The sequence below is a fragment of the Phocoena phocoena genome, chromosome 4 (assembly GCF_963924675.1).
Source record: "Phocoena phocoena chromosome 4, mPhoPho1.1, whole genome shotgun sequence".
In the NCBI taxonomy this organism is placed as follows: domain Eukaryota; kingdom Metazoa; phylum Chordata; class Mammalia; order Artiodactyla; family Phocoenidae; genus Phocoena; species Phocoena phocoena.
The window spans coordinates 43,905,393-43,930,869 of NC_089222.1; the positions used below are offsets into that span (position 1 = coordinate 43,905,393).

The following is a 25,477-nucleotide window of genomic DNA, read 5'->3' on the forward strand; positions in this document are numbered from 1 at the left end:
CAAGACCAAAAGACAATTCTCAGAATGGGAGAAAATATTTGCAAATGAAGCAACTGACAAAGGATTAATCTCCAAAATTTACAAGCAGCTCATGCAGCTGAATAACGAAAAAACAACCCAATACAAAAATGGGCAGAAGACCTAAATAGACATTTCTCCAAAGAAGATATACAGACTGCCAACAAACACATGAAAGAATGCTCAACATCATTAATCATTAGAGAAATGCAAATCAAAACTACAATGAGGGCTTCCCTGGTGGCGCAGTGGTTGAGAGTCGCCTGCCAATGCAGGGGACACAGGTTCGTGCCCTGGCCTGGAAAGATCCCACATGCCACGGAGCAGCTCAGCCCGTGAGCCATGGCCACTGAGCCTGTGCATCCAGAGCCTGTGCTCAGCAACGGGAGAGGCCACAACAGTGAGAGGCCCGTGTGCCAGAAAAAAAAAAAAAAAAACTACAATGAGATATCATCTCACACCACTCAGAATGGCCATCATCAAAAAATCTAGAAACAATAAATGCTGGAGAGGGTGTGGAGAAAAGGGAACACTCTTGCACTGCTGCTGGGAATGTGAAATGGTACAGCCACTATGGAGAGCAGTATGGAGGTTTCTTTAAAAACTACAAATAGTACTACCATATGACCCAGCAATCCCACTACTGGGCATATACCCTGAGAAAACCATAATTCAAAAAGACTCATGTACCAAAATGTTCATTGCAGCTCTATTTACAGTAGCCAGGGGATGGAATCAACCTAAGTGTCCGTCATCGGATGAATGGATAAAGAAGATGTGGCATATATATACGATGGAATATTACTCAGCCATAAAAAGAAACGAAATTGAGATATTTGTAATGAGGTGGATGGACCTAGAGTCTGTCATGCAGAGTGAAGTAAGTCAGAAAGAGAAAGACAAATACCATAAGCTAACACATATATATGGAATTTAAGGAAAAAAAAGTCATGAAGAACCTAGGGGTAAGACAGGAATAAAGACATAGACCTACTAGAGAATGGACTTGAGGATATGGGGAGGGGGAAGGGTAAGCTGTGACAAAGTGAGAGAGAGTCATGGACATATATACACTACCAAAGGTAAGGTAGATAGCTAGTGGGAAGCAGCCTCATAGCACAGGGAGATCAGCTCGGTGTTTTGCCATAACTAAAACAAAAAAAACAAAAAACACACAATTTCTTTGAACAAGGTAATGGCAGCAGGACAGATTCCAGTTGAAATTGTTTTTCTCGAGACCCATGTGTATATGACTGTCTTGATGAGGATTTGTCTAGGGCCAGCATGGCTGAGCTGCCAGGATAGCGTAGGGATAAAAAAACTTAACTAGGGGTTGACCTGGGCCTTTATGTGAACACAAAATAAAATAAAGCAAAGCTGTTCTTTGTTTGCAAATAATTGTAGGAAAAATTTTAATGTTCCACGATTTTAAAAACATAGTAAACTTTCTAAATTTTTCTGTCCATATTGCCTCCTTGGGCCACTGATGGATGTTCTATGAATATTCACATAACTAATGCTGCAAGAAACAAACTGTACAAGTACAAACTCTGGCTTGTGAAATGCAAACATTTATCTGTCCATATAAAAATTTATTACAAAAGATTCTAAATAAGTTTAATATTTAAATTACATGCTTTATTCATGTAAACATTGAATATTTTGAAATAGAATAAAAACAAACATCATTTAAATTAAATATGTTGATTATGTTGTCTCAAGTAAGCCTGCCCTGTTTGGCTTACAATAAGGACAGTCTTCCTTAATATACTACATTTACTGCTATAACCCAATATTTTTCTGCCTATGTTTAAAGAGTAAAATCCCTTTATCCTTGATTTCAATTTAATTGATTTTATTGATCAATATTGAATTAATTTGATATAAAGGAGGACTGAATAACAAAACTGTACACACAGATCTTTTGTTTCAATTTATGTTTATTATTTTGAATATCATTAAAGTGCACATAAAATTAGCTTTTTCTGGATAGTTCTATAATTTATCCAATTGAGAGATTTTTAAAAATGAGAAAATACGTTTATGGAGGGATGACAAATAATTTAGAACCCAGTATTTACTTTATATTTTTCTCAATGCCAACTGCCACAGACTCATATTTAGAAATATTTCATGGTTACTAGAGTATTCAATAATTATAAGAAATCACATCTAATTCATATATTTTCAGATATATTTATTTAAATATAATTCTTCATCTGTAGTCTCCTTGTTTTATTTTATTTTTTAAACATTGTTTAAAATTGAAGTATATTTCATTTACAATGTGTTAGTTTCAGGTGTACAGTAAAGCTATTCAGTTATATATATATCTATATAAATAATATATGTATTCTTTTTCAGATTCTTTTCCATTATAGGTTATTATAAGATATTGAATATAGGTCCCTGTGCCATAGTGTAGGTCCTTGTTGTTTATATATTTTATATATATTAGTTTGTATCTGTTAACTCGAAATTCCTAATTTATCTTCCCCCACCTCACTATCCTCTTTGGTAACCACAAGTTTGTTTTCTACATCTATGAGTATATTTCTGTTTTGTAAATAAGTTCATTTGTATCTTTCTTTGGATTCTACATATAAGTGATATCATATGATATTTGTCTTTCTCTGTCTTACTTATTATATATACATATTCATGAATAAACTCAAAATTCTATACTTCTACAGTTAAGTAAATGAGACCTGGATTCAGACAAACATGGGCGTAAAATCAGGCTATATCAGTCATTATTTGTCATATTTTATACAACTTTCTTAAATTCTCTACACTCTGGTGTCATCCATAAAAATAATAGTAATCACTACTAATTTGAGTTATATTTACTAAAGGATTCAGTGCATCTAAAGTACTAAGTTACTACCTGGCACAGAGTATCTAATAAATCTTATTTTATCATTATTGGTTGTTTATTTTGTATATTATCTTTTACCTTAGAAATAAAATGAGAACATTGAAAATTTCATATCATGAGTCACCAGAATATTCCATCAGAATAAACTACTTTGGTATGTTTTCCTCTAAATATTATTTTCAGTGGGTAAAAGAATTTAAATTGAACTGGTCACAATTGATTTGCTTGCACTTCACAAGAAATAGCTTATATTTGTACATTTTCTCTCTTGCAGCATTTGTTACATGCACATCCACAGAACATCCATCGATGGCCCAAGGAGGAAATTAATTACAAAGTGACAGCAAAAGAATAATCCTAGAAGTGTTATGGATTCAGCTATAAAGACTATCAAGAAATTTATGTAGAGAGTACAGTCACATTGCGTTTTTCAGAGTGGCATTTAAAGGTTATTAAGGGTGATTTGGGAAAATTTAATACGCATTTAAAATACCTTTCTAAAATTATTGGAAACTTGATGTATTTACAGTCCTAGTTTCTAATTTTAAAATGTCATATGCACATGATTCAAATAAACTTTTTCCTAGAAATTTGTATAGTTGAGCTAGTCAGTTGGTAGCTGGATTACCTACGTAAGTCAATAAAGGCTTAAACTGATACACCAAGGGACTTCCCTGGTGGTCCAGTGGTTAAAACTTCGCCTTCCAATACAGGGAGTGCGGGTTCAATCCCTGGTTGGGGAGCTAAGATCCCACATGCCTTGTGGCCAAAAAACCGAAACAGAAGCAATATTGTGACAAATTCAATAAAGACTTTAAAAATGGTCCACATCAAAAAAAAAATCTGCTAAAAACAAAACAAAACAAAACCTGATACACCAAGAAAGAACACAGCCTGGAGTTTGGATGAACCAAGAGAACCTGAAAGAAAATGTTCAAAGGATCCTTGAACATAATCTGAAGGTCTGGTTAAAGAGACCAAATTATATATAAAGCATTGGGAGAGGATCCTTGGGGTCAGAGCAAGGAGGATTAGAACACTTGGAAGATATCATTAGGAGGAGTAGAGGATTCTTAGAACATGACTGTGGGAACTCAGCTTCCTTTCCAACATTGAGAATTCAAATCTATTTCCTTTTCGTAAGCCAAAGGACCACTGGGGTTTTAAAGGCATATAGGTGCAACAAAACAAAACAAAACAAAAAACCCTATTCTGCAGTAATTAAGGTAAAGAGAACTGTTACATGGTCTTCTCCTCCATGGCCTGGGTGAATCTCAGGACACCAGAGTGAAGAAGGACAGATGTGAGGTCCTCAAAGCAGAGGATCCTGAGAACCACATGACTTGCAGCTCTCTGAGCATTCTGGCCAGCTGAGATTGCAAATCACCCTAATCTCTCCCAGGGCAAGAAGACCAATGAGGAAATGAAGGAGCAGGTTAGGATGTGAGACCACTCGTGGGGCTAGGAAAGCTTGAAGGAATACAGAATAAGGAGAATATTTCATATTCAATGGCTTTACAAGTGTAGGGAAGGAATAAGTTTTCTTTGACCTTCTTCAGGTCCCTGGCTAGGTCTGAAAATTCAACTGACAGAAACAGATTAACAGGAGAAAGACATACAAATTTAATTACATTTTTACATTTGCATAGGAACCTTCACAAGGGAATGAAGCCCCAAAGAAGTAACCAGAACAGGAAACTTTTATACCTTTTAGACAAAGAAACAATACACTTGTAAAAACTGACAAGACCAAGGGCTTGAGGCTATAGGTAGCAAATGATAAAAATTAACAAGGTTTGTTTATATACCCTTCACAGCCCTAAATTCCTTATCTCTAGTGATAACATGTCTTCTATCCTCCTGGTACAAGGAGGATACCTTTCACATGGAAGATTTATTTTCCAGTTTCAGGAGAGAAAAGAGTTAGAGAAGAGTCAGAGTATCCTACTTGCACTGGATGCTTCTTAAGTATTGTTAATTCAAAATAATAAATATGCCAAAGTGGCATATTTTGGAGTGACATGTTCTGCTACTCTTCACAAGTCTCAGTTCTAACTGTTGGCACATGTAAGAAATACTGTACCTACTGAAGCACTGTCACTGCACAGGGTGAACAAGGAATCAAACCTGAGCCTCAGTGAGCCAAGTCACTCAGCAAAGAACAATAACAGTATGTCTAAGCAGGCCCCATAGCTACATAGATGATCTGTCACAAGTTTTGGCATATTAGAGCAGGTGGGGAAGGATGATTAAAAACAAAGCCAAACAAAAAATAGCAATAACGGGCATTCTGAAGGTTGAACAGACAAAAACCCATATTACTTTTAAAATATGACATTCATGAAATGAAAAAGATAATGATACCTATAGTCATCCCAAATTAGTGGCTTGGAAATATAAAAAGTATTGCCAAGAACAGAGGAAAAATATGAAAGGATATATATATATGAAAGGGAAATCCAGGACACTCAATGTGAAAATAATATTTCAAGGAGGAGACAAAAGAAAAAGAAAAGATGCAGGTTAGGAAACAAACAAATAGTGGAAGGAAATCTGTCTGAACTTTAGGAAGACCTGTGTCTGGATATGAGTGCTCCTATCAGTTTCTAAGATGCATTAATGAAAAAAAGAGATATATTTTCTTATAATGTGACAAATTTTTAAATTGTATTACAATAAAGTTAAAATCTTCAAGTCCCTAGAGCATAATAATAATTTATGCTATTGTTAATAATATTGCTAATAATGACAATAAAATGTTAGGTACACAGGATAAAGGACTGGCATCAAATTTCTCATTGTAACACCTGAAATTTGAGGAAAGAATTTAATCTTTGCTGACTATTGAGAAAAATTTATGTATCCCCCAAATCCTATACCTGCTGACAGTATCATCTCATAGGCAGGTAACTGATAATGTACAATAATGTGATAAACTCCATCTGTGAGCAGTGGTTGAGGATATACATAAACCAAATAATAAATGATTCAAAAACAGAATCCAAACTTTAAGGACACTTGAAACAGAAAGAATATTCTAAATGATAAGAAAACTTTAATCACAGCCAATGATTAAAATTAACTAGCTTAGCCAGGAATTGGGGCATTCTAAGGCCCCACAGTGGGGGCAGGCCAGAGAGCAGATAGGATAAGTAAAAGTGTTTCTTCATGTCTCATCTTAGTGGGATGGGTGACACAATCTTGGTGGGGAATCAGTATCTGTCATGGGGAAATATTTTCTTTTAAAACAACAGTAGTGAAATATGTATCTAATTATAAATGCAGGGGCAGGTAAGGTAATAAAACAAAAATTATAGTTACAATAGCCAAATATGTGTGGGAAAACATGAAATGAGTAACAACTTGATAAAAACATGCAAAAGTACAAGGAAATGTAGGAAAATGTAGGAAAAGATAGTTTAAAATAAGCAACATAAAATTAAGATGGGAGAAGCATGACAAACATACACAAGCATTGCCTTATGTGTGGATAGAATTATAACTCCTATTAAAATACAGAGTTCAAAAGCATCTGTTAAATACAGGTCATAGGAAACAGACTGAAAAACAGTAATGAAGAAAGGTTGGAAATGAAGGGGTTGCCAAATAGGTACCTGAAAAATAAACCCAGAAGCATCATACATGCACATGCTGTGGTTTAAGGCTAAACACATGAAACCGAATGAAGAAGAATATTGTGTCATGATGGAAGGCACACTTTACAACAAAGGTAAAAACAGCAATAAACTTGTACAGATCAAATAGCTTAGCAGCTAAATTCACAAAGCAGAAATCATTCAAAATGCAAGGAGACCTTCATGAAAAGAAGAAAAAATTTAAAGGAAACTTCAGCAGAACAGAGGGAAGTAGGCAGAAAATATGGAGATTCCCTGAGGAACTGGCAGCTGATGTTTAGAGTCCCAGAGGCTCCATTATGAATGGAAAGGAAGCAGTCAAGATTATCTTCCAGTTCAGAGTATCAGTATGAAATCCCTGCATAAAATCACTTTAGTGATGATGGAAACAGAAAGCCAAGACACTGAATATCCAGTTGCACTGTGTGCCAGCAGCATATAGAGAGGGCTCTTGTAGGCACTTTAGAAGCTATGCTGTCTCCAAACAGAGAGGTTGTATCCTTTCCACATATTAAAGAAGCCTATATCCTTCTAAAAGGAAAGTATGGAGAGTGAAGGATTATGACATATACCTATCACAGTAAAACTTAAAATGGAATCACTCTAAAATGATAATTTTTTATTAGTACAAAGCAGAATTTAAAATTGTACATTAGAGTTCTTATTTACCTCCATCTGTACTTAGGGTATACTGGGCACCTTACTAAACAAACTGAAAGATAATGTCACACATATGACATTATGTTTTCAGTGATTTCTGAGTTCTAAAGGAGTGAAGAGGGAAAAAAGATTTATACCGATAGTCACTAAATCACACTGAGCAATAGACACTTAAATTCCAAGCTCCTAGAAAGGAGCTTGTACCCTCATCTGGTGCCCCAATTTTTGTGGATGCCACCCAGAGGACACCTATAGATCACCAGGCTCTGGTGGACAGCAGGGCTTATGCTCATAGGTCCCACAGGACTATACCCAATGGAGAAAGAGTTAACTGGCTACCATCCCCAGGGCACAGTAGAGAAACAACCAAATGAGTTACCCAGTCTTTCTATGAGAGAAGCCTATTAGCTAATCCTCATAGTTGTGGCTTGAGGTGCAGGCTTCCAATTAAACAGGCATCTATTGGCTGACTGTAATCCTCTTCAGAGACGTTGGAGGGCAGGCGCTATCTTCATGTCCTCTTTCTGTTGCATTGCAAAGGCACAGTATCTCCTGAAGGGGAGTTTTATACACATCCTGTGCCCTGTTTTTTATATCCAATGCCCCAGTTTTTGTGGCTGCTGCCCAGGAAATTGGCCCCCGATCACCTGGCCGTGGTCTCAGCAGGTCGTATGTTATTGGTCCCACAGAACTGTATATATTTGCATACTTAAGCTGGTGCTTAAGGGTCTGGTTTCCAATCATCCTGAATCTAGGTGCCAACTGAGATCCTTTGGGACACTGACAAGTATCAGCACACCCTGGACTACTGAGATCCACTAAAAATAATGTAGGCTGCTTGGACAATCACAAAGGTTTAAGAGACAACCAAGAGAAGGGAAGGGTTGAACAGTAGGTCATCTCCTACGTGAGGATACTCTTTCAAGGATGGGAAAGGTAGCTGTTTATCTAATGCATAAAAACCAACACAGAGAGTCAAGGAAAATGAAGAAACAGAGAAAGATGTCCCAAATGAAATAACAAGATAAAATCTCATAAAAAGAGCTTAATAAAATGGAGATAAGTGATTTACCTAACAGAGTTCAAAATAACAGTCATAAAGATGTTTGGTGAGCTCAGGTGAATGAATGAACAAAGTAAGAATTTCAACAATAAGATAGAAAATATAATAAAGTACCAACAGAAGTCACAGACTGAAGAATATAAACAATGAACTGGGGGAAAACAAAAAGGCGGTTCAACAGCAGGCATAATGAAGTAGATGAAGGACCAGTGAGCTCAAAGACAGGGAAGTGGAACTCACCTAATCAGAGCAGCAACAAGAAAAATAAAAATGTAGATAGCTTAAGGAGAAAGATAGTGGGACAATATCAAGTGGACCAACATTTGCATGTCAGGGGTCCCAAAAGGATAAGAATGAGAGAAAGGGCAGAAAAGTTATTTTCAGAAATAATGGTTGGAACTTCCTCAAACTGGAGAAGGGCACCCAATCCAGGAAGTCCGGAGAGTTCCAAGTAAGATGAACCCAAAGAGGCTCACTCCAAGACACATAATTAAAGAGCCAAAAGTTAAACACAAGGAGAGAGTTTTAAAAATAGCAAGAGAAAAACAACTTGTTTTGTACAAGGGAACCCCCATAAGGCTATCAGAAGATTTTTCAGCAAAAATTTTGCAGGACAGAAAAGATATATTCAAAGTGCTGAAAGAAAATAAAACTGTCAACCAAGAATATTCTACCCAGCAAAGTGGTCTTTCACAACTGAAGGAGAGTTAAGGAATTTTGCAGACTATCACTAAGCCAGCCTTAGAAGAATTGTTAAAGGGACTTCTTTAAGCTGAAATAAAATGGCACAAATTAGTACCAGGAAACACTGAAAGTAGACATTGCAATGTGAAGGTAAATATCAATATATAGTAGAATTCAGAATTATCCAATGTTGAAATCATGGTGGGTTAATTACTTGCAAAGTTAGTACAAAGGTTAAGAGAGAAAAGCAGAGAAAAAACCTAATTACAATCATTTAAGGGATACAGAAGATAAAAAGATGTAAACCATAACATCAAAAACAAAATGTAGGAGGAGAGTAAAAATGTAGAGCTTTAGAATACATTCAAACCTAAGGTGTTATCAACTTAAAATAGACCATTATAAATATAAGTTGTTTTAAGTCAGCCTCATGGTAACCACCAAGCAAAAGCCTATAGTAGATACTCAAATGATTAAAGAGAGGAATCTAAGCATACCACTAGAGAAAATATTCATTTTAAAAAGAGCAAGAGAAGAAAAGAGGAACAGAGAAATTACAAAACAGCTTTAAAAATTTAGCAAACTAGCAATAAATGCATACCTAACCATAATTACTTGAAATGTAAATGGACTAAATTTTCCAAAGACATACAGTGGCTGAATGGATAAAAAACAAGACTGATCTATATTATACCTACAAGAGACTCACTTCAGATGTAAGGACTCACACAGAATGAAAATAAAGAGATAGAAAAAGATATTCCATGCAAATGAAAACACAAAGGAAGCTGTGGTAACTATACTTACTTCAGAAAAAAATAGACATTAAGATACACTGTAATAAGAGACAAAAAATATCACTAATAATGATAAAATAGCCACTCCAACAATAGAATATAACAACTCTAAATATGTGCACTTAATGTAGGAACACCTAAATGTATAAAGCAAATATTAATGTGTCTAAAGGGAGAAATAGACAGCAACACAATAACAGCAGGGGATTTTAATACTCCACTTTCATTAATTGATGAATTCTCCAGACAGAAAATCAATAAGAAAACATACAGAACACTCCATCCCAAGATAACATAATACACGTACTTCTCCAAAGCACGTGGAGTATTCTCCAGGATAGATCATATGTTAGGCCAGAAAACAAGTCTTACTAAATTTAATAAGATTGAAATTATATCAAACATATTCTCTGACCACAGTGGTGTGACACTAGAAATTATTACACGAAGAAAACTGGGAAAGTCACAAATATGTGGAGATTAAACAACATGCTACTGAACAAAAAAAGGGTCCAAGAAAAAAATCAAAAGAGTAATAAAAATATACCTAAAATGAATGAAACTAGGAAAACAAAATATCAAAACGTATGGAATGCAGCAAAAGCAGTTCTAAGAGAAACGTTTATAGGGATAACTGCCTACCTAAAGAAACAATAAAGATCTCAAATAATTAACCTAACTTTGCTCTTCACAGAATTAGAAAAAGAATAACAAAGCTCAAAGTTAGTAGAAGGAGGAAAATAACAAAGATCAGACAGAAATAAAGACAAAAAAGAAAACAGATCAATGAACCTAAGAGTTGGTTTTTTCGAAATGATAAAAAACATTAACAAACCTTTAGATAGACTCACCAAAAGAGAACTCGAAGAGATAAAATCAGAAGTGAAAGAGGAGCTGTTACAACTGATACAACAGACATACAAGGATTTGTAAGAAGTGACAAGGAATAATTATGCGCCAACAAAATAAACAACCTAGAAGAAATGGATAAATTCCTCTAATGTCAGGAACAAGACAAGATGCCCATTTTTCCACTTTTCTTTCAACATAGTCCTGGTAGTCCTTGCCAGAGTAATTAGGCAGGTAAAAGAAATAAAAGGCATCCTAATTGGAAAGGAAGAAGTTAAACTGTCACTATTTGCAGATAACATTATTTTATATACAGAAAACCTAAAGACTCCACCAAAAAAACTGTTAAAACTAATAAACAAATTCAGTTAAGTTGCAGGATACAAAATCATTGTACAAAACCCATTGCATTTCTATTAATAATGAACTATCAGAAGAGAAATTAAGAAAACAATGCCATTTACAATTTAATCAAAAATAATAAAATAACTAGCTAGAGATAAATTTAACCAAGGAGGTGAAAGACCCATACCCTGAAAACTATGACCCACTGATGAAGGAAACTGAAGATGACACAAATAAATGGAAAGGTATTCCATGTTCATGGGCTGGAAGAATTCTTAATATTGTGAAAATGCCCACACTACCCAAAGTAATCTAGAGATTCAATGCAATCTCTATCAAAATATCAATGGCATTTTTCACAGAAATAAAGCAAATAATCCTATAATTTTTTATGGGATCATAAAAGATCCCAAATAGCCAAATCAATTTTGAGAAAAGAGAATAAAACTGGAGGCATCACACTTCCTGACTTCAAACTATACTACCAAGCTAGAGTCATCAAAAATAGTTTGGTACTGACATTAAAAACAGACAAATAGATCAATGGAACAGAATAGAGAGCCCAGAAATAAACCCACACATATATGGTTCAATTAATTTATTAAAAAGTAGCCAGGAGTATACAATGGGAAAAAGGCAGTCTCTTCAATAAATGGTGCTGGGAAAATTGAATATCTGCATGAAAATGAATAAAACTGGACCACTGCTTTTCATCATACACAAAAATTAACTCAAAATGGATAAAGACTTAAATGTAAGACTTGAAGCCATTAAAACTCCTAGAAGAAAGTACAGGTGGTAAACTCAACAGACTTTTTAGATTTGACACTAAAAGGAAAGGAAAAAAAAAAGCAAAAATTAACAAGTAGGACTACATTGAAATAAAAGCTTCTGCATAGCAAGGAAACCATCAACAAAATGAAAAGACTACCTACTGAATGGAAGAAAATAATGTAAATCATATATCTGATAAGGGTCAATTTCCAAAAAACTATAAAAACTCATTCAACTCAACAGCAAAAAGAATAAACAAAACAAAACTCAAAAAAAAATGGGCAGGGGATCTGAATGGACAATTTTCCATAGAAGACATACAGATAGCCAACAGGTACATGAAAAGGTGTTTGACATGACTAATCATCAGAGAAATGCAACCACAATGAAATATCACCTCCTATCTTTTAGGAGGACTATTGTCAAAAAGACAACAAATAACAAGTGTTGGCTAGGATGTGAAGAAAAAGGAACCTTATCCCTGTGCAATGTTGGTGGGGATGTAAAGTGGTGCAGCCAGTATAGAAAACAGTGTGGAGGTTCCTCAAAATATTAAAAATAGAACTACCATATTATCCAGCAATTCTACTTCTAGGTATTTTTATGAAGGAAAAAAAATACCCTTAACTCAGAGATATATGCATCTGCATGCTCATTACAACATGATTTACAACAGCCAAGATATGGAAGAAATGTAGGTGTCCATCAGTGAGTGAATGGACATACACACAATGAAATATTATTCATCCATAAAAAAGGAAGGAAATCTTGACATTTGTGACAACATAGAGGTTCTTGAGAGCATTATGCTAAGTGAAATAAGTCAGACAGAGGAAGACAGATACCATATGATCTCACTTATATGTGGAATCTACAACCAAAACAAAACACCAAGCTCACAGATACAGAGAAAAGATTGGTAGTTAGCAGAGGAGGAAGTGAGGGTTGGGGGAAGGGCAAAGTGGTTGAAGGTGTTGAAAGGTAAAATCTTCCAGTTATAGAAATAAGCCTTGAGGATGTAATGTACAGCATGGTGACTATAGTTAATAACACTGTATTGTATATTTGAACTTTGCTAAGGGAGTAGATCTTAAATGTTCTCATCACAAGAAAAAAATTATAACCATAGTGATGGATGATAACCTGACTTATTGTGGTGATCATTTCACTATATAAATAAATATCAAATCATTATGTTGTACACCTGAAATTAATATAATGATGTATCTATTATATCTGAAGGAGAAGGAGGAGGAGGAGGATGTATAAAGAAGAGGAGGACAAAGAAAAGGAGAAGGAAGAAGAGGAAGAGGAAGGTGAAGAAGAATAGGAAAAAGAAGAAGAAAACATGCCTTATTGGCCTCTGTAAAGAAAGGAAACAGGGATGGCTGCAGCATGTTCTCTCTAGTCTTCTGTACCTCTCTTCCTGGTTTGAGGACAGGAGCACTTTATAATTCTAGTGTTCTTCCTCAGAGTTGATGTGATAGGGACAGATGAGTTCTGAGTATCCCCATGACTTGATCATTATGGTTTGCTAGTAAGATTCTCATTACAGTAAAGTTGAAGGAATAAGATTAAATTCTGGAAAATATTAAAGTGTGAAAAGGTGTCTGCCATAACAATCCCAAGGAATACATTATTTTCTAACTGCATTTTTCTAAAAAAGACTCCTTTTTCAATTCAGTATTAATATCTCCAAGCCCACATCTCTAAGGGTATCATTAAGGCCTTCCTCATATTAAATTACTAACTTAATGCCCTCATAGAGGATCACATGCTTAATTCTTATTTTCTAAATTCTTTATCTTTCTTAGGAAAATGTTTCATAACACTAGGAACTCAATCATTCTTATAGTCAATTTTACAGCCCAAGGAATATTTATTAATTGAAACACTTTTATTCTAATATCCTTTGTGTTCACAATACCTAGGTCAGTGTCTGGAAGATAGTAGGTACTTAAAATAATTTGTGAGCAATTGAGGAACATTTAACTTTATTTTAAAAATCTGTCACTTACTTTTCTGTTCTCATCCTGTTGAGTGAGATAATTTCGAAGTAACTTTACTGATTCCTGAGAATGTAAGTTTAATGGGAATAAGATAGTATCTGCCTTTTCACAGCTATAGCCCCAGTACCAAGAGCAGTGACCAGCATACAGTAGGCTTTTAATAAGTGTTTGTTGAATGTAGTGGAAACATTTACATTCACCTGTAATTATAAATTATAGCAAATGTACCAAGAAGAATATGGCAGCCATGTATCTCTCAGATATGTCGATATTTGCTCCAATTTCTTTATTTCTTAAAAGAAACAGCTATAGTTCTACCACCTCTGCCTCTTCCCACTTCTTTTCCAGACCTACTCTTTTAAATTTCTGTGTAACGCACATATGTTTTTATATGTTTAAAATAAATATATGATTTTTTGTATTTAATTTATATTTATATATGGAAATAAATACTTTTTATTCTAGGAGAATATGGCTTTTATTCTAAAATTGTATTTCATTTAAAATTGTAAGGCTATGACAATATTTAAAAAATCTTTTTTTTTTCCCAAATACTAAATTTATTTTTGTTTTTCTTTAACAACTCAGAAAAACTACTCCTTAGCCCTAGCCTTCATTGATCTTTTCTTTTTTACCTGATCTTAGAATATGAATCATAAAGGAACAAAAGAAAATGTTCATGAGGGAAACATGGAGAAGAAAGGGAAAATGATTACATTTATACTTTGATCCTATTGTAGCATCAAATATAGACTGCTGACACCAAAACATAGACCTCATTTTAAAATGATCCTCACAATCCACTTACCAGTGCATGGATATTGTGTACAGGCATACCTTGCTTTATTGCCCTTGGCTTTATTGCACTTTGCAGATATTGTGTTTTTTACAAATTGAAGATTTGTGGCAGCTCTGAGTCAAGCAAGTCTATCAGTGCAATTTTCCAACAACATTTGCTCACTTCGTGTCTGTGTGCCACATTTTGATAATTCTTACAATATGTCAAACTTTTTCATTATTATATTTGTTATGGTTATCTGTGATCAGTGATTTTTTTTTTTTTTTTTTTTTTTTTTTTTTTTTTTTTTTGCGGTACGCGGGCCCCCCACTGCTGTGGCCTCTCCCGCCGCGGAGTACAGGTTCTGGACGCACAGGCTCTGGACGCACAGGCTCAGCGGCCACGGCCCACAGGCCCAGCCACTCCGCGGCATGCGGGATCTTCCCGGACCGGGGCACGAACTCGTGTTCCCCGCATCGGCAGGCGGACCCCCAACCATCTGCGCCACCAGGGAAGCCCAGTGATTTTTGATGTTACTATCGTAATTGGTTTTGGGCACCACAAACTGTGCCCATATAAGATAGTGAAATTAATTCATAGATGTGTGTGTTCTGACTGCTCCACCATCCAGCCGTTCCCCATCTCTCTCCCTCTCTTTGGACTTCTTTACTCCCTGAGACACAATATTGAAATCAGGACAATCAATAACCCTACAATGGCCTCTAAGTGTTCAAGTGAAGGGAAAATTCTCAAATCTCTCACTTCAATCAAAAGCTAGAAATGATTAAGCTTAGTGAGGAAGGCATGTCTAAAGCTGAGATATGCCTAAAGCTAGGTGTTTTACACAAAACAGTTGAGTTGTGAATACAAAGGGAAAGGTCTTGAAGGAGACAAAAAGTGCTACTCTAGTGACCACACAAATGATAAAAAAAGCAAAACAGCCTTGTTGCTGATATGGAGAAAGTTTTAGAGCTGTAGATAGAAGACCAAACCAGCCACAACATTCTCATAAGCCAAAGCCTAATCCATAGCAATGCCCTACTTCTCTTCAATTCCATGAAGGCTGTAGAAAAGAAGCTTGAAGATAGTGGAGATTGGCTCTTGAGGTTTAGGTAAAGAAGCCACCTCCATAATATAAAAGTTCAGGTTGAAAGAAAATGCTGATGTGAAGCTGCAGCAAGTTATACAGAAGATAGAGCTAAGGTAATTAATAAAGGTGGCTACACTAAACAACAGATGTTCAATGTAAAGGAAAAAGACTTATATTGGAACCAAATGCCATCTAGGACCTTCACACCTAGAGAGGAGAAGTCAATGCCTGGTTTCAAAGCTTCAAAAGACAGGCTGACTGTCTTGTTAGGGGCTAATGCAGCTGGTGAATTTAAGTTGAACTGAATGCTTATCTACCATTCCAAAAATTCCAGGGTCCTTAAGAATTATTCTCAATCCATTATGCCTGTGCTGTGGAAATGAAACAACAAAGCCTGGATGAGAGCATATCTGTTTACGACATGGTTTACTTAATATTTTAAGGCAACTATTGAGACATACTACTCAGAAAAATAGATTTCTTTCAAAATATTCCTGCTTACTGACAGTGTACCTGATCACCCAAGACCTCTGATGGAGATGTACAATGAGATTAGTGTTGTTTTCATGCCTTCTAATACAACATCCATTCTGCAGCCCATGGATCAAGAAGTAATTTCAACTTTCAAGACTTACTAGGTAAAAAATACATTTTGTAAGGCTACAGTTGCCAGATAGTGATTCTTTTGATGGATATGAGCAAAGTGAATTTAAAACCTTCTGGAAAAGATTCACCATTCTACATGCCGTTAAGAACATTCATGATTTGTGGGAAGAGATCAACACACCAACGTTAACAGGAGTTTGAAAGAAGTTGATTCAAACCTTCATGGATGACTTTGAGGGTTTCAAGACTTCACTAGAGGAAGTAGTTGAAGATGTGGTGAAAAGAGCAAGAGAAATAGAATTAGAAGTAGAGCCTAAAGATGTGACTAAATTGCTACAATCTCATGACAAAACACTAATGGACGAAGAGTTGCAAAGAAAGTGGTTTCTTGAGATGGAATCTACTCCTGGTGATGAAGATACTACACAGCTTATTGAAATGACAAAGAAGGATTTAGAATATTACATAAACTTAGTTGATAAAAGAATGCTAGGATTTAAGAGGATTGACTGCAGTTTTGAAAGAAGTTCTACTGTGGGTAAAATGCTATCAAACAGCATTACATGCTACAGAGAAATCATTTGTGAAAGGAAGACTTGATGTGGCAAACTTTATTGCTGTCTTATTTTAAGAAACTGCCACAGCCACCCCAACCTTCTACAACCACCACCCTGATCAGTCAGCAGCCATCAACATCAAGGCAAGAGCCTCCACCAGAAAAAGATTATAACTTGCAAAATGCTCATATGATAGTTAGCATTTTTTAGCAATAAAGTATTTTGACTAAGGTATGTACATTGCTTTTTATACATAATGCTATTGCACACTTAATAGACTACAGTATAGTATAAATATAACTCTTATATGCACTTAGAAACCAAGAAATTCATGTAACTTACATTATTGTGATATTTATTTTATTGTGGTAGCCTGGAACTAAACCTTCAATATCTCCAAGGTATACCTATACCAAGTTTGCATATTTTTTTATCAAATAGTTGTCCTTAGTCCATATTCTTAAGCACTGTGCTAAAAATTGAATATCTATTGCTTAACAAGACAGTATCCAATGCCACCCCTATCAAATTTCCAATGACATTTTTCACAGAACTGAAATGAGAATTTTAAGTTTGTATGGAAAGACAAAAGACCCTGAATAGCCAAAATAATCTTGAGAGAGAAGAAAAGAGCTGAAAGAATCATTCCCTCTGGCTTCAGACTATACTACAAAGCTACAGTCATCAAAACAGTATGGTACTTACACAAAGACAGATGCATAGATCAATGGAACAGAATACAGAGTCCAGAAATAAACCCACACACTTATGGTCAATTAACCTATGACAAACAAAGCAAGAATATACAATGAAGAAAAGAGAGTCTCTTCAGTAAGTAGTGCTAGGAGAACAGGAGAGCTACATGTAAAAGACTGAAATCAGAACATTCTCTAACACCATATACAAAAATAAACTCAAAATGGATTAAAGACCTAAATGTAAGACCAGATACCATAAAACTCCTAAAGGAAAATATAGACAGAATAGTCTTTGACATAAATTGCAGCAATATCATTTTGGATCCATTTCTTAGAGTAATGGAAATAAAAACAAAAATAAACAAATGGGACCTAATTAAAATTAAAAGTTTTGCAAGCACAGGAAACCATAAACAAAATGAAAAGACTACCTATGGAATGGGAGAAAATACTTGCAAATAATGTGACCAATAAGGAATTAATTTCCAAAATATACAAAAAGCTATATAGCTCAATATCAAAAAAACAAACAGCCCAATCAAAAAATGGGCAGAAGACCTAAATAGACATTTTTCCAAAGAAGACATACAGATGGCTAACAGACACATAAAAATATGCTCAACATAACTAATACTTAGAGAAATGCAAATCAAAACCATAATGAGGTATAATCTCACACCAGTCAGACTGGCCATTGTCAAAACGTCTACAAACCATAAATGCTGGAGAGGATGTGGAGAAAAGGGAGTCCTCCTACACTGCTGGTGGGAATGTAAATTGGTGCAGTCACTATGGAGAACAGTATGAAGGTTTCTTAAAAAACTAAAAACAGAGATATCATATGATCCAGCAATCCCACTCTAGGACATATATTTGGAGAAAATAACTAGAAAAGAGACATGTACCCCAATATTCATAGGAACACTATTTACAATAGCCAAGACATGGAAGCAGCTTAAATATCCATCAACATATGAATGGATAAAGAAGATGTGGTATCACAAATATAATATCAAAACCCAGCAATCATGAGAAGAGGAGAGTACAAATGCAGATATTGGATATGCGTTTGAAATTAAGAGAGCAGCAACTTAATCTTGTTTATATATAGACTGCTATATCAAAACCTCATGGTGACAGCAAACCAAAAATCTACAATAGATACACACAGAAAAAAGAAAAATGAATCCAAACACAACACTAAAGACAGTCACCAAGTCACAAGAGAAGAGAACAAAAGAAGAAGGGGGGAAAAAAAGACCTATGAAAATAATCCCAAAACAATTAACACAATGGCAATAAGAACCTACATAGTGGTAATTACCTTAAATGTAAATGGGTTAAATGTTCCAACCAAAAGACACAGACTGGCTGAGTGGATACAAAACAAGACCCATGTATATGCTGTCTAAAATAGACCCATTTCAGATCTAGGGACACATATAGCCTAAAGTGAGGGGATGGAAAATGTTATTCCATGCAAATTCAAATCAAAAGAAAGCTGGAGTAGCAATACTCATGTCAGATAAAATAGACTTTAAAAAAAAGACTGTTACAAGAGACAAAGAAGGACACTACATAAAGAATAAAGGGATCAATCCAAGAAGAAGCTATAATAATTATAAATATATATGCACCCAACATAGGAGCACCTCAATATATAAGGCAAATGCTAACTGCCATAAAAGAAGTTGACAGTAACACAATAATAATGAGAGACTTTAACACCCCACTTATGTCAATGGACAGATAATCTAAACAGAAGATGAATAAGGAAATGAAGGCATTAAATGACACATTAGATCAAATGGAGTTAATTGATATTTATAGACCATTTATCTGAAAGCAGCAGAATACACATTCTTCACAAGTGCACCTGAAACATTCTCCAGGATACATCACATGCTGGGCCATAAAGCAAGACTCAATAAATTTAAGAAAATTGAAATCACATCAAGCATCTTTTCCGATCACAATACTATGATATTAGAAATCAACTACAGGGAAAAAAAACTTAAAAAAATATAAATATGTGGAGGTTAAACAAGATGCTACTAAACAACCAATGCATTACTGAAAAAAATCAAAGCATAAGTCAAAAATATCTAGAGAAAAATGCAGAAGAAAACATGACCAGGGGGCAGAGTCAAGATGGCAGAGTAGGAGGATGCAGAGTTCACATCCTCACAACTAGGGCACCTACCAGGCATTGGTGGGGGACCTCAAACACCTAAGGGGATGGGAGGAACCCCTGCATGACCAGGAGGTAGGATATGGGGGGAGGAGAATTGGAGGTGGGACAGGACTGGTGCCACTGAGAGGCAACTGGGGAAGGGGAGGGGTTCCCATGCCTGGAGGGGCTCACTCAGGTGAGAGATAAGCAGGGATGGGGAGAGACTTTCAGGGGATCAGGGGATCAGAGCGGAATGCAGCTAACATTTCCCCTGCTCCCTTCAGCCCAGGCAAGCCTGCTAGGGTCCTGGGCATGAATCTCCACCATCTGGGGTCTCCTTTGGCTGTGCTGAGCCCAGGTCCTTCCCCCCCCACACCTCATAGCCTTTTCTGGTCTTGTGCCTGAGCCTATGCCCCGCCCCTGCTTAAGACCCACCCCTGCCTAAGCCCTGCCCCCCACTGCCAAGACGTTTCCTGGCCTTTTTTTTTTTTTTTTTGCTGCATAACATTTGGGATCTTGGTTCCCAGGCTAGGGATCAGGCCTGAGCTCCTGTGGTGGGAGTGCCAAGTCCAAACCGCTGGACTAACAGAGAACTTCAGACCCCAAGAAATATTAATCAGTGTGAGGTCTCTCAGAGGTCCTCATTTTGGCACCATGATCCAGCTCTACCCAACTGCCTGAAAACTCCAGTGCCAGACACCTCAGGCCAAAGAACCAGTAAGAGAGGAACACAGCCCCACCCATTAAAAAAAATGAGACAAGAAACAAATATGTTATAGATGAGGGAGCACTCCCAAACTCATTCTACAAGGCCATAATCACCTTGATACCAAAACCAGACAAAGATATCACAAAAACGAAAATTACAGACCAATATCACTGATGAGAATAGAGGCATAAATCCTCGACAAAATACTAGCAAACAGAATCCAACAATACATTAAAAGGATCATACACCACGATCAAGTGGGATTTATCCCAGGGATGCAAGTATTCTTCAATATATACAAATCAATTAATGTGATACACCAAATTAAAGAAAAAAAATATGATCATCTCCACAGATACTGAGAAAGCTTTTGACAAAAGTCAACACCCATTTATGATAAAAATGCTCCAGAAAGTGCATAAAGGAGCCTACCTCAACATAATTAAGGCCACATACAACAAACCCACAGCAAACGTCATGCTCAATGGTGAAAAACTGAAAGCATTTCCTCTAAGATCAGGAACAAGACAAGAATGTCCACCCTCTGCCACTATTATTCAACATAGTTTTGGAAGTTCTAGCCACAGCAATCAGAGAAGAAAAAGAAATAAAAGGAACACAAATTGGAAAAGAAGTAAGACTGTCACTGTTTGCAGATAACATGATACTATACATAGAAAATACTAAAGATACTACCAGAAAATTACTAGTGTTCACCAATGAATTTGGTAAACTTGCAGGATACAAAATTAATACACAGAAATCTCTTGCATTTCTATATACTAACAACAAAAGATCAGAAAGAGAAATTAAGGGAAGAAGTCCATTTACCATCACATCAAAAAGAATAAAATACCTAGGAATAAACCTACCTAAGGAGGCAGAGACCTGTACTCTGAAAACTAAAGATGCTGATGAAAGAAACTGAGGGTGACACTAACAGATGGAAAGATATACCATGTTCTTGGAATGGAAGAATCAATATTGTCAAAATGACTATAGTGCCCAAAGTGATCTACAGATTCAATGAAATCCCTATTAAATTACCAATGGCATTTTTTACAAAACTGGAACAGGAATTTTTAAATTTGTATGGAAACACAAAAGACCCCAAATAGCCAAAGCAATCTTGAGAAAGAAAAACGGAACTGGAGGAATCAGCCTAGCTGCCTTCAGACTATACTACAAAGCTACAGTAATCAAAACAGCATGGTACTGGCACAAAAATAGAAATATAGATGAATGGAACAGGATAGAAAGCTGAGAAATAAACTCATGCACCTATGGTCAATTAATCCACAACAAAGGAGGTAAGACTGTACAGTGAAGAAAAGACAGTCTCTTCAATAAGTGGTGCTGGAAAAACTGGACAGCTACATGTAAAAGAATGAAATTAGAACATTCTCTAACACCATATTAAATGGATTAAAGACCTAAATGTAAGACTGCATACTATAAAACACTTAGAGGAAAACCTAGGCAGAACATTCTTTGACATAAATTGCAGCAATATCTTTTTGGATCCACCTCCTAGAGTAATCCACCTCCTAAAATAAACAAATGGGACTTTACTCAACTGAAAAGGCTTTGCACAGCAAATAAAAGCAAAAACAAAATGAAAAGACAACCCACAGAATGGGAGAAAATATTTGCAAATATTGTGACTGTCAAAGGATTAATCTCCAAAATATATAAACAGCTCATTGAGCTGAATAGCAAAAATAACAAACAACCCAATCAAAAAATGAGCAGAAGATCTAAATAGACATTTCTCCAAAGAAAACATACAGATGAACACAAAGCATATAAAAAGATGCTCAACGTTGCTAATTATTAGAGAAATGCAAATCAAAGCTAAAATGAAGTATCACCTCACACCAGTCAGAATGGCCATCATCACAAACTCTACAAAACAATAAATGCTGGAGAAGGTGTGGAGAAAAGGGAACCCTCCTACACTGTTGGTAGGGATGTAAATTGGTACAGCCACTATGGAGAACAGTATGGATGTTCCTTTAAAAACTAAAAATAGAGCTACTATATAATCCAGCATTCCCACTCCTGGGCATATATCCCAAGAAAAACATGGTTTGAAAGGATACGTGCACCTCAATGTTCACTGCAGCACTATTTATAATAGTCAAGACATGGAAACAACCTAAATGTCCACCAAGAGATAAATGAATAAAGAAGATGTGGTATGTATATATATATATAAAATGGAATAGTATTCAGCCATAAAGAAGAATGAAATAACACCATTTCCAGCAACATGGATGGAAAAATTGTCATATTAATTGAAGTTAATCAGACAGAGAAAGACAAATATATGATATCACTTATATGCCAAATCTAAAAAAATGATACAAGTAAACTTATTTACAAAACAGAAAGAGACTCACAGATTTCAAAACAAACTTATGGCTACCAAAGGGGGAATTGTTGTGGGGAGGGATAAATTAAGAGGTTGGGAATTAACATGTACACATTATTATATATAAAATAATCAACAAGGACCTATTATATAGCATAGAGAACTCTACTCAATACTCCATAATAACCTATATGAGAAAAGAATCTGAAAAAGAATACATACATGTGTATGTATAATAAATAAATGGGTAGATAAAAGATGAATGGGGGAAAAAAAGATGTGGTATGTACATACAATGGGATATTACTCAGCCATAGAAAAGAATGAAATAATGCCATTTGCAGCACCATGGATGGACCTAGAAATTATCATATTAAGTGTAGTAAGCCAAAGATAAATATCGTATTACATCACTTATATGTGGAAACTAAAAAAATGATACAAATTAACTTATTTACAAAACAGAAGCAGAAAACCAGAGGAAACCAGAGGAACATCTTTGAAGTGGAATAACACTGACTTATCTTATTGGGTTACAATAACAAATATAATAGACTAGGTGGCTTAATCAACAAAAATTTACTTCTGGTAGTTCTGGATGCTGGAAAGTCCAAGATCAATGGGCTGGCCAATTCAGTTCCTGGTGAGAACCCTCTTCCTGGTATGCAAATGGCCACCTTCTTACTATATCCTTACATGGTGGAGATTACTCTGGTCTTTTCATCCCTTTATAAGGCACAGTATTAAGGTTCTCTAGAGAATAAGTACTAATAGGATATATATAGCAGGATATAAATCCTGCTTAGATTTATATTCTATTTATATATAGTATATAAATCTTTTATATAATAAAAATATTTATTATAAGAAATTTGCTCACACAATTATAGAGCCTGAGAAGTCTCACTATCAGCCATCTGCAAACTGGAGCCCCACAAGAGCTAGTTAGTGTAATTCAGCTAGAGTCTTAAGGCCTGAGAAGTAGGAATGCCAATGGTGGGGGAAGATCAATGTCCCAGCTCAAGCAATAACTCAAGTCTTCCTTTCTCTGTGTTTTTTTTCTGTTCAAGGACTGAAGGGTGTTCACCCACACTGCAGAAGGTAAACTGATTTTCTGAATCCACTGATTCAAATGCTAATTTCATGCAGAAACATTCCCACAGACACATCCAAAAATAATGTTTAGTCAAAGATCTGGGCACCTGAGAGCCAGTCAAGGTGACACAAAATTAACAATCACATGTCCACTGCTTAACAACTTGAAACCCATATATCCTTAAACTATACTTAATTTCCAAATAAAGATAATAACAAGGTCTAATGTACAATTATCCTGTGTACAACCAAAACTGCACTAACCCCTTGCCCTGGAGAGGAAGTAAATTCCTTGAGTGATGTTTATTCTTCTTTTTGATATTGTACCTCAGGTAATATGATATGTAAAGTCAATACATCTTATCTTATATGATAAGGGAATAAGAGAGAAAAGAAAAAATACATGCATACAAGGATATTCATAACAAAAGTATCAGTTAGTTTCATTAGTTTTTAAAAAGGTTCAAGCGTATCATATATAGGGTCACCTGGCTTCTTGTTTCTTTTAAGTGGTTGATTAGGAGTATCTAATGCAGATCATTTGTATATCTCTATAAATAGTCCATACCCTGGACTGTCAGTACTCTATTTACTACTAGAAATAGAGTCATTAGATATTAAAATTAACTATCATAGACACGAATCCCTGCATGGGGGCACCACACCCATAAAACTCATCCAAAACCACTTACATGCCAAAGGCCCCACCTCCAAATACCATCACACTGGGGATTAAGTGTCCAACATAATGACTGTGGTGGGTGGGGGGGACCCAAACATTTAGTCAACAGCAAATGTCATCAGACGAACATGTTAGAAAGTTCATTTGTGCTGCATATCTGAGCAGAACAACCTGGAGGCTAGTATCTGCCTAGAGTAGTGATAATGAGGATGAACATAAATAGATATACTCAGCAAATATGGGGGGTAGAATTGAAATTCTTGGCAATAACTGGATTTGGGAGAAGATGGAATTAAATAAGACCCAGGTATATGGTGCTGATGGCATATTGCAAGGCATGATGAATAATATATTACAGATTATTAAACCCCAATCACCTTTTTCCTATGCTTCTTCCCTAAAAGTTGAGAGCACCTCTGAATAGATGGAGTCTTTACACTGAATGATCCAGCTCTACCCTCAAAGATTTTGATTCTGTTTATTTTCTGAATTTTAATAGCATTTTGTCTTTAAATATGTTAACATACTAAAAAATATTTTAAGATAAGAAGCAACTGAAAAGTATCCCAGTTTTCACCCAGAAGAGACAATTTATCAAGAAACAGCAGATCAAAGGGAAACACAGTGAGACCGAAAAGTGTAATGAAAGTATTCATAGTTTTCCAAATCTAATTATTTTTCAATAGCTGCCCCACAGAGAAAAATGTAGACTTAGTTACCAGGGATCATCTATATTTGCAAAATAAGTATTTTCAGGAAAAAAAGGACACTAAAATTAAGCACCTACTTCGTGGTAGTAACTGTGTTAAATCAACATTGTCTCCTTTTATTTCCTTAAGACCCTGTGAGGTGTTTCTATTTTAAAGAAGAAAAAAAGGAAAAAAACAAGGTTGGTAGAGTTTATGTAAATCATCCAAATCCAGGGAAATGTACTATTAGAATTTAAATGTAAGTTTACCTCTTTACATTAAACTTTCATCAGAGAGTAAGACTTTCAGAAGTG

The 25,477-nt window shown here is 35.6% G+C and overlaps 1 pseudogene; it reads left to right on the forward strand.

Moving 5' to 3' along the window:
* The first annotated feature begins 16,408 nt into the window (after positions 1–16,408).
* The window catches only part of LOC136121960 (protein VCF1 pseudogene), a 117,330-nt pseudogene continuing 108,261 nt past the window's right edge, over positions 16,409–25,477 (forward strand).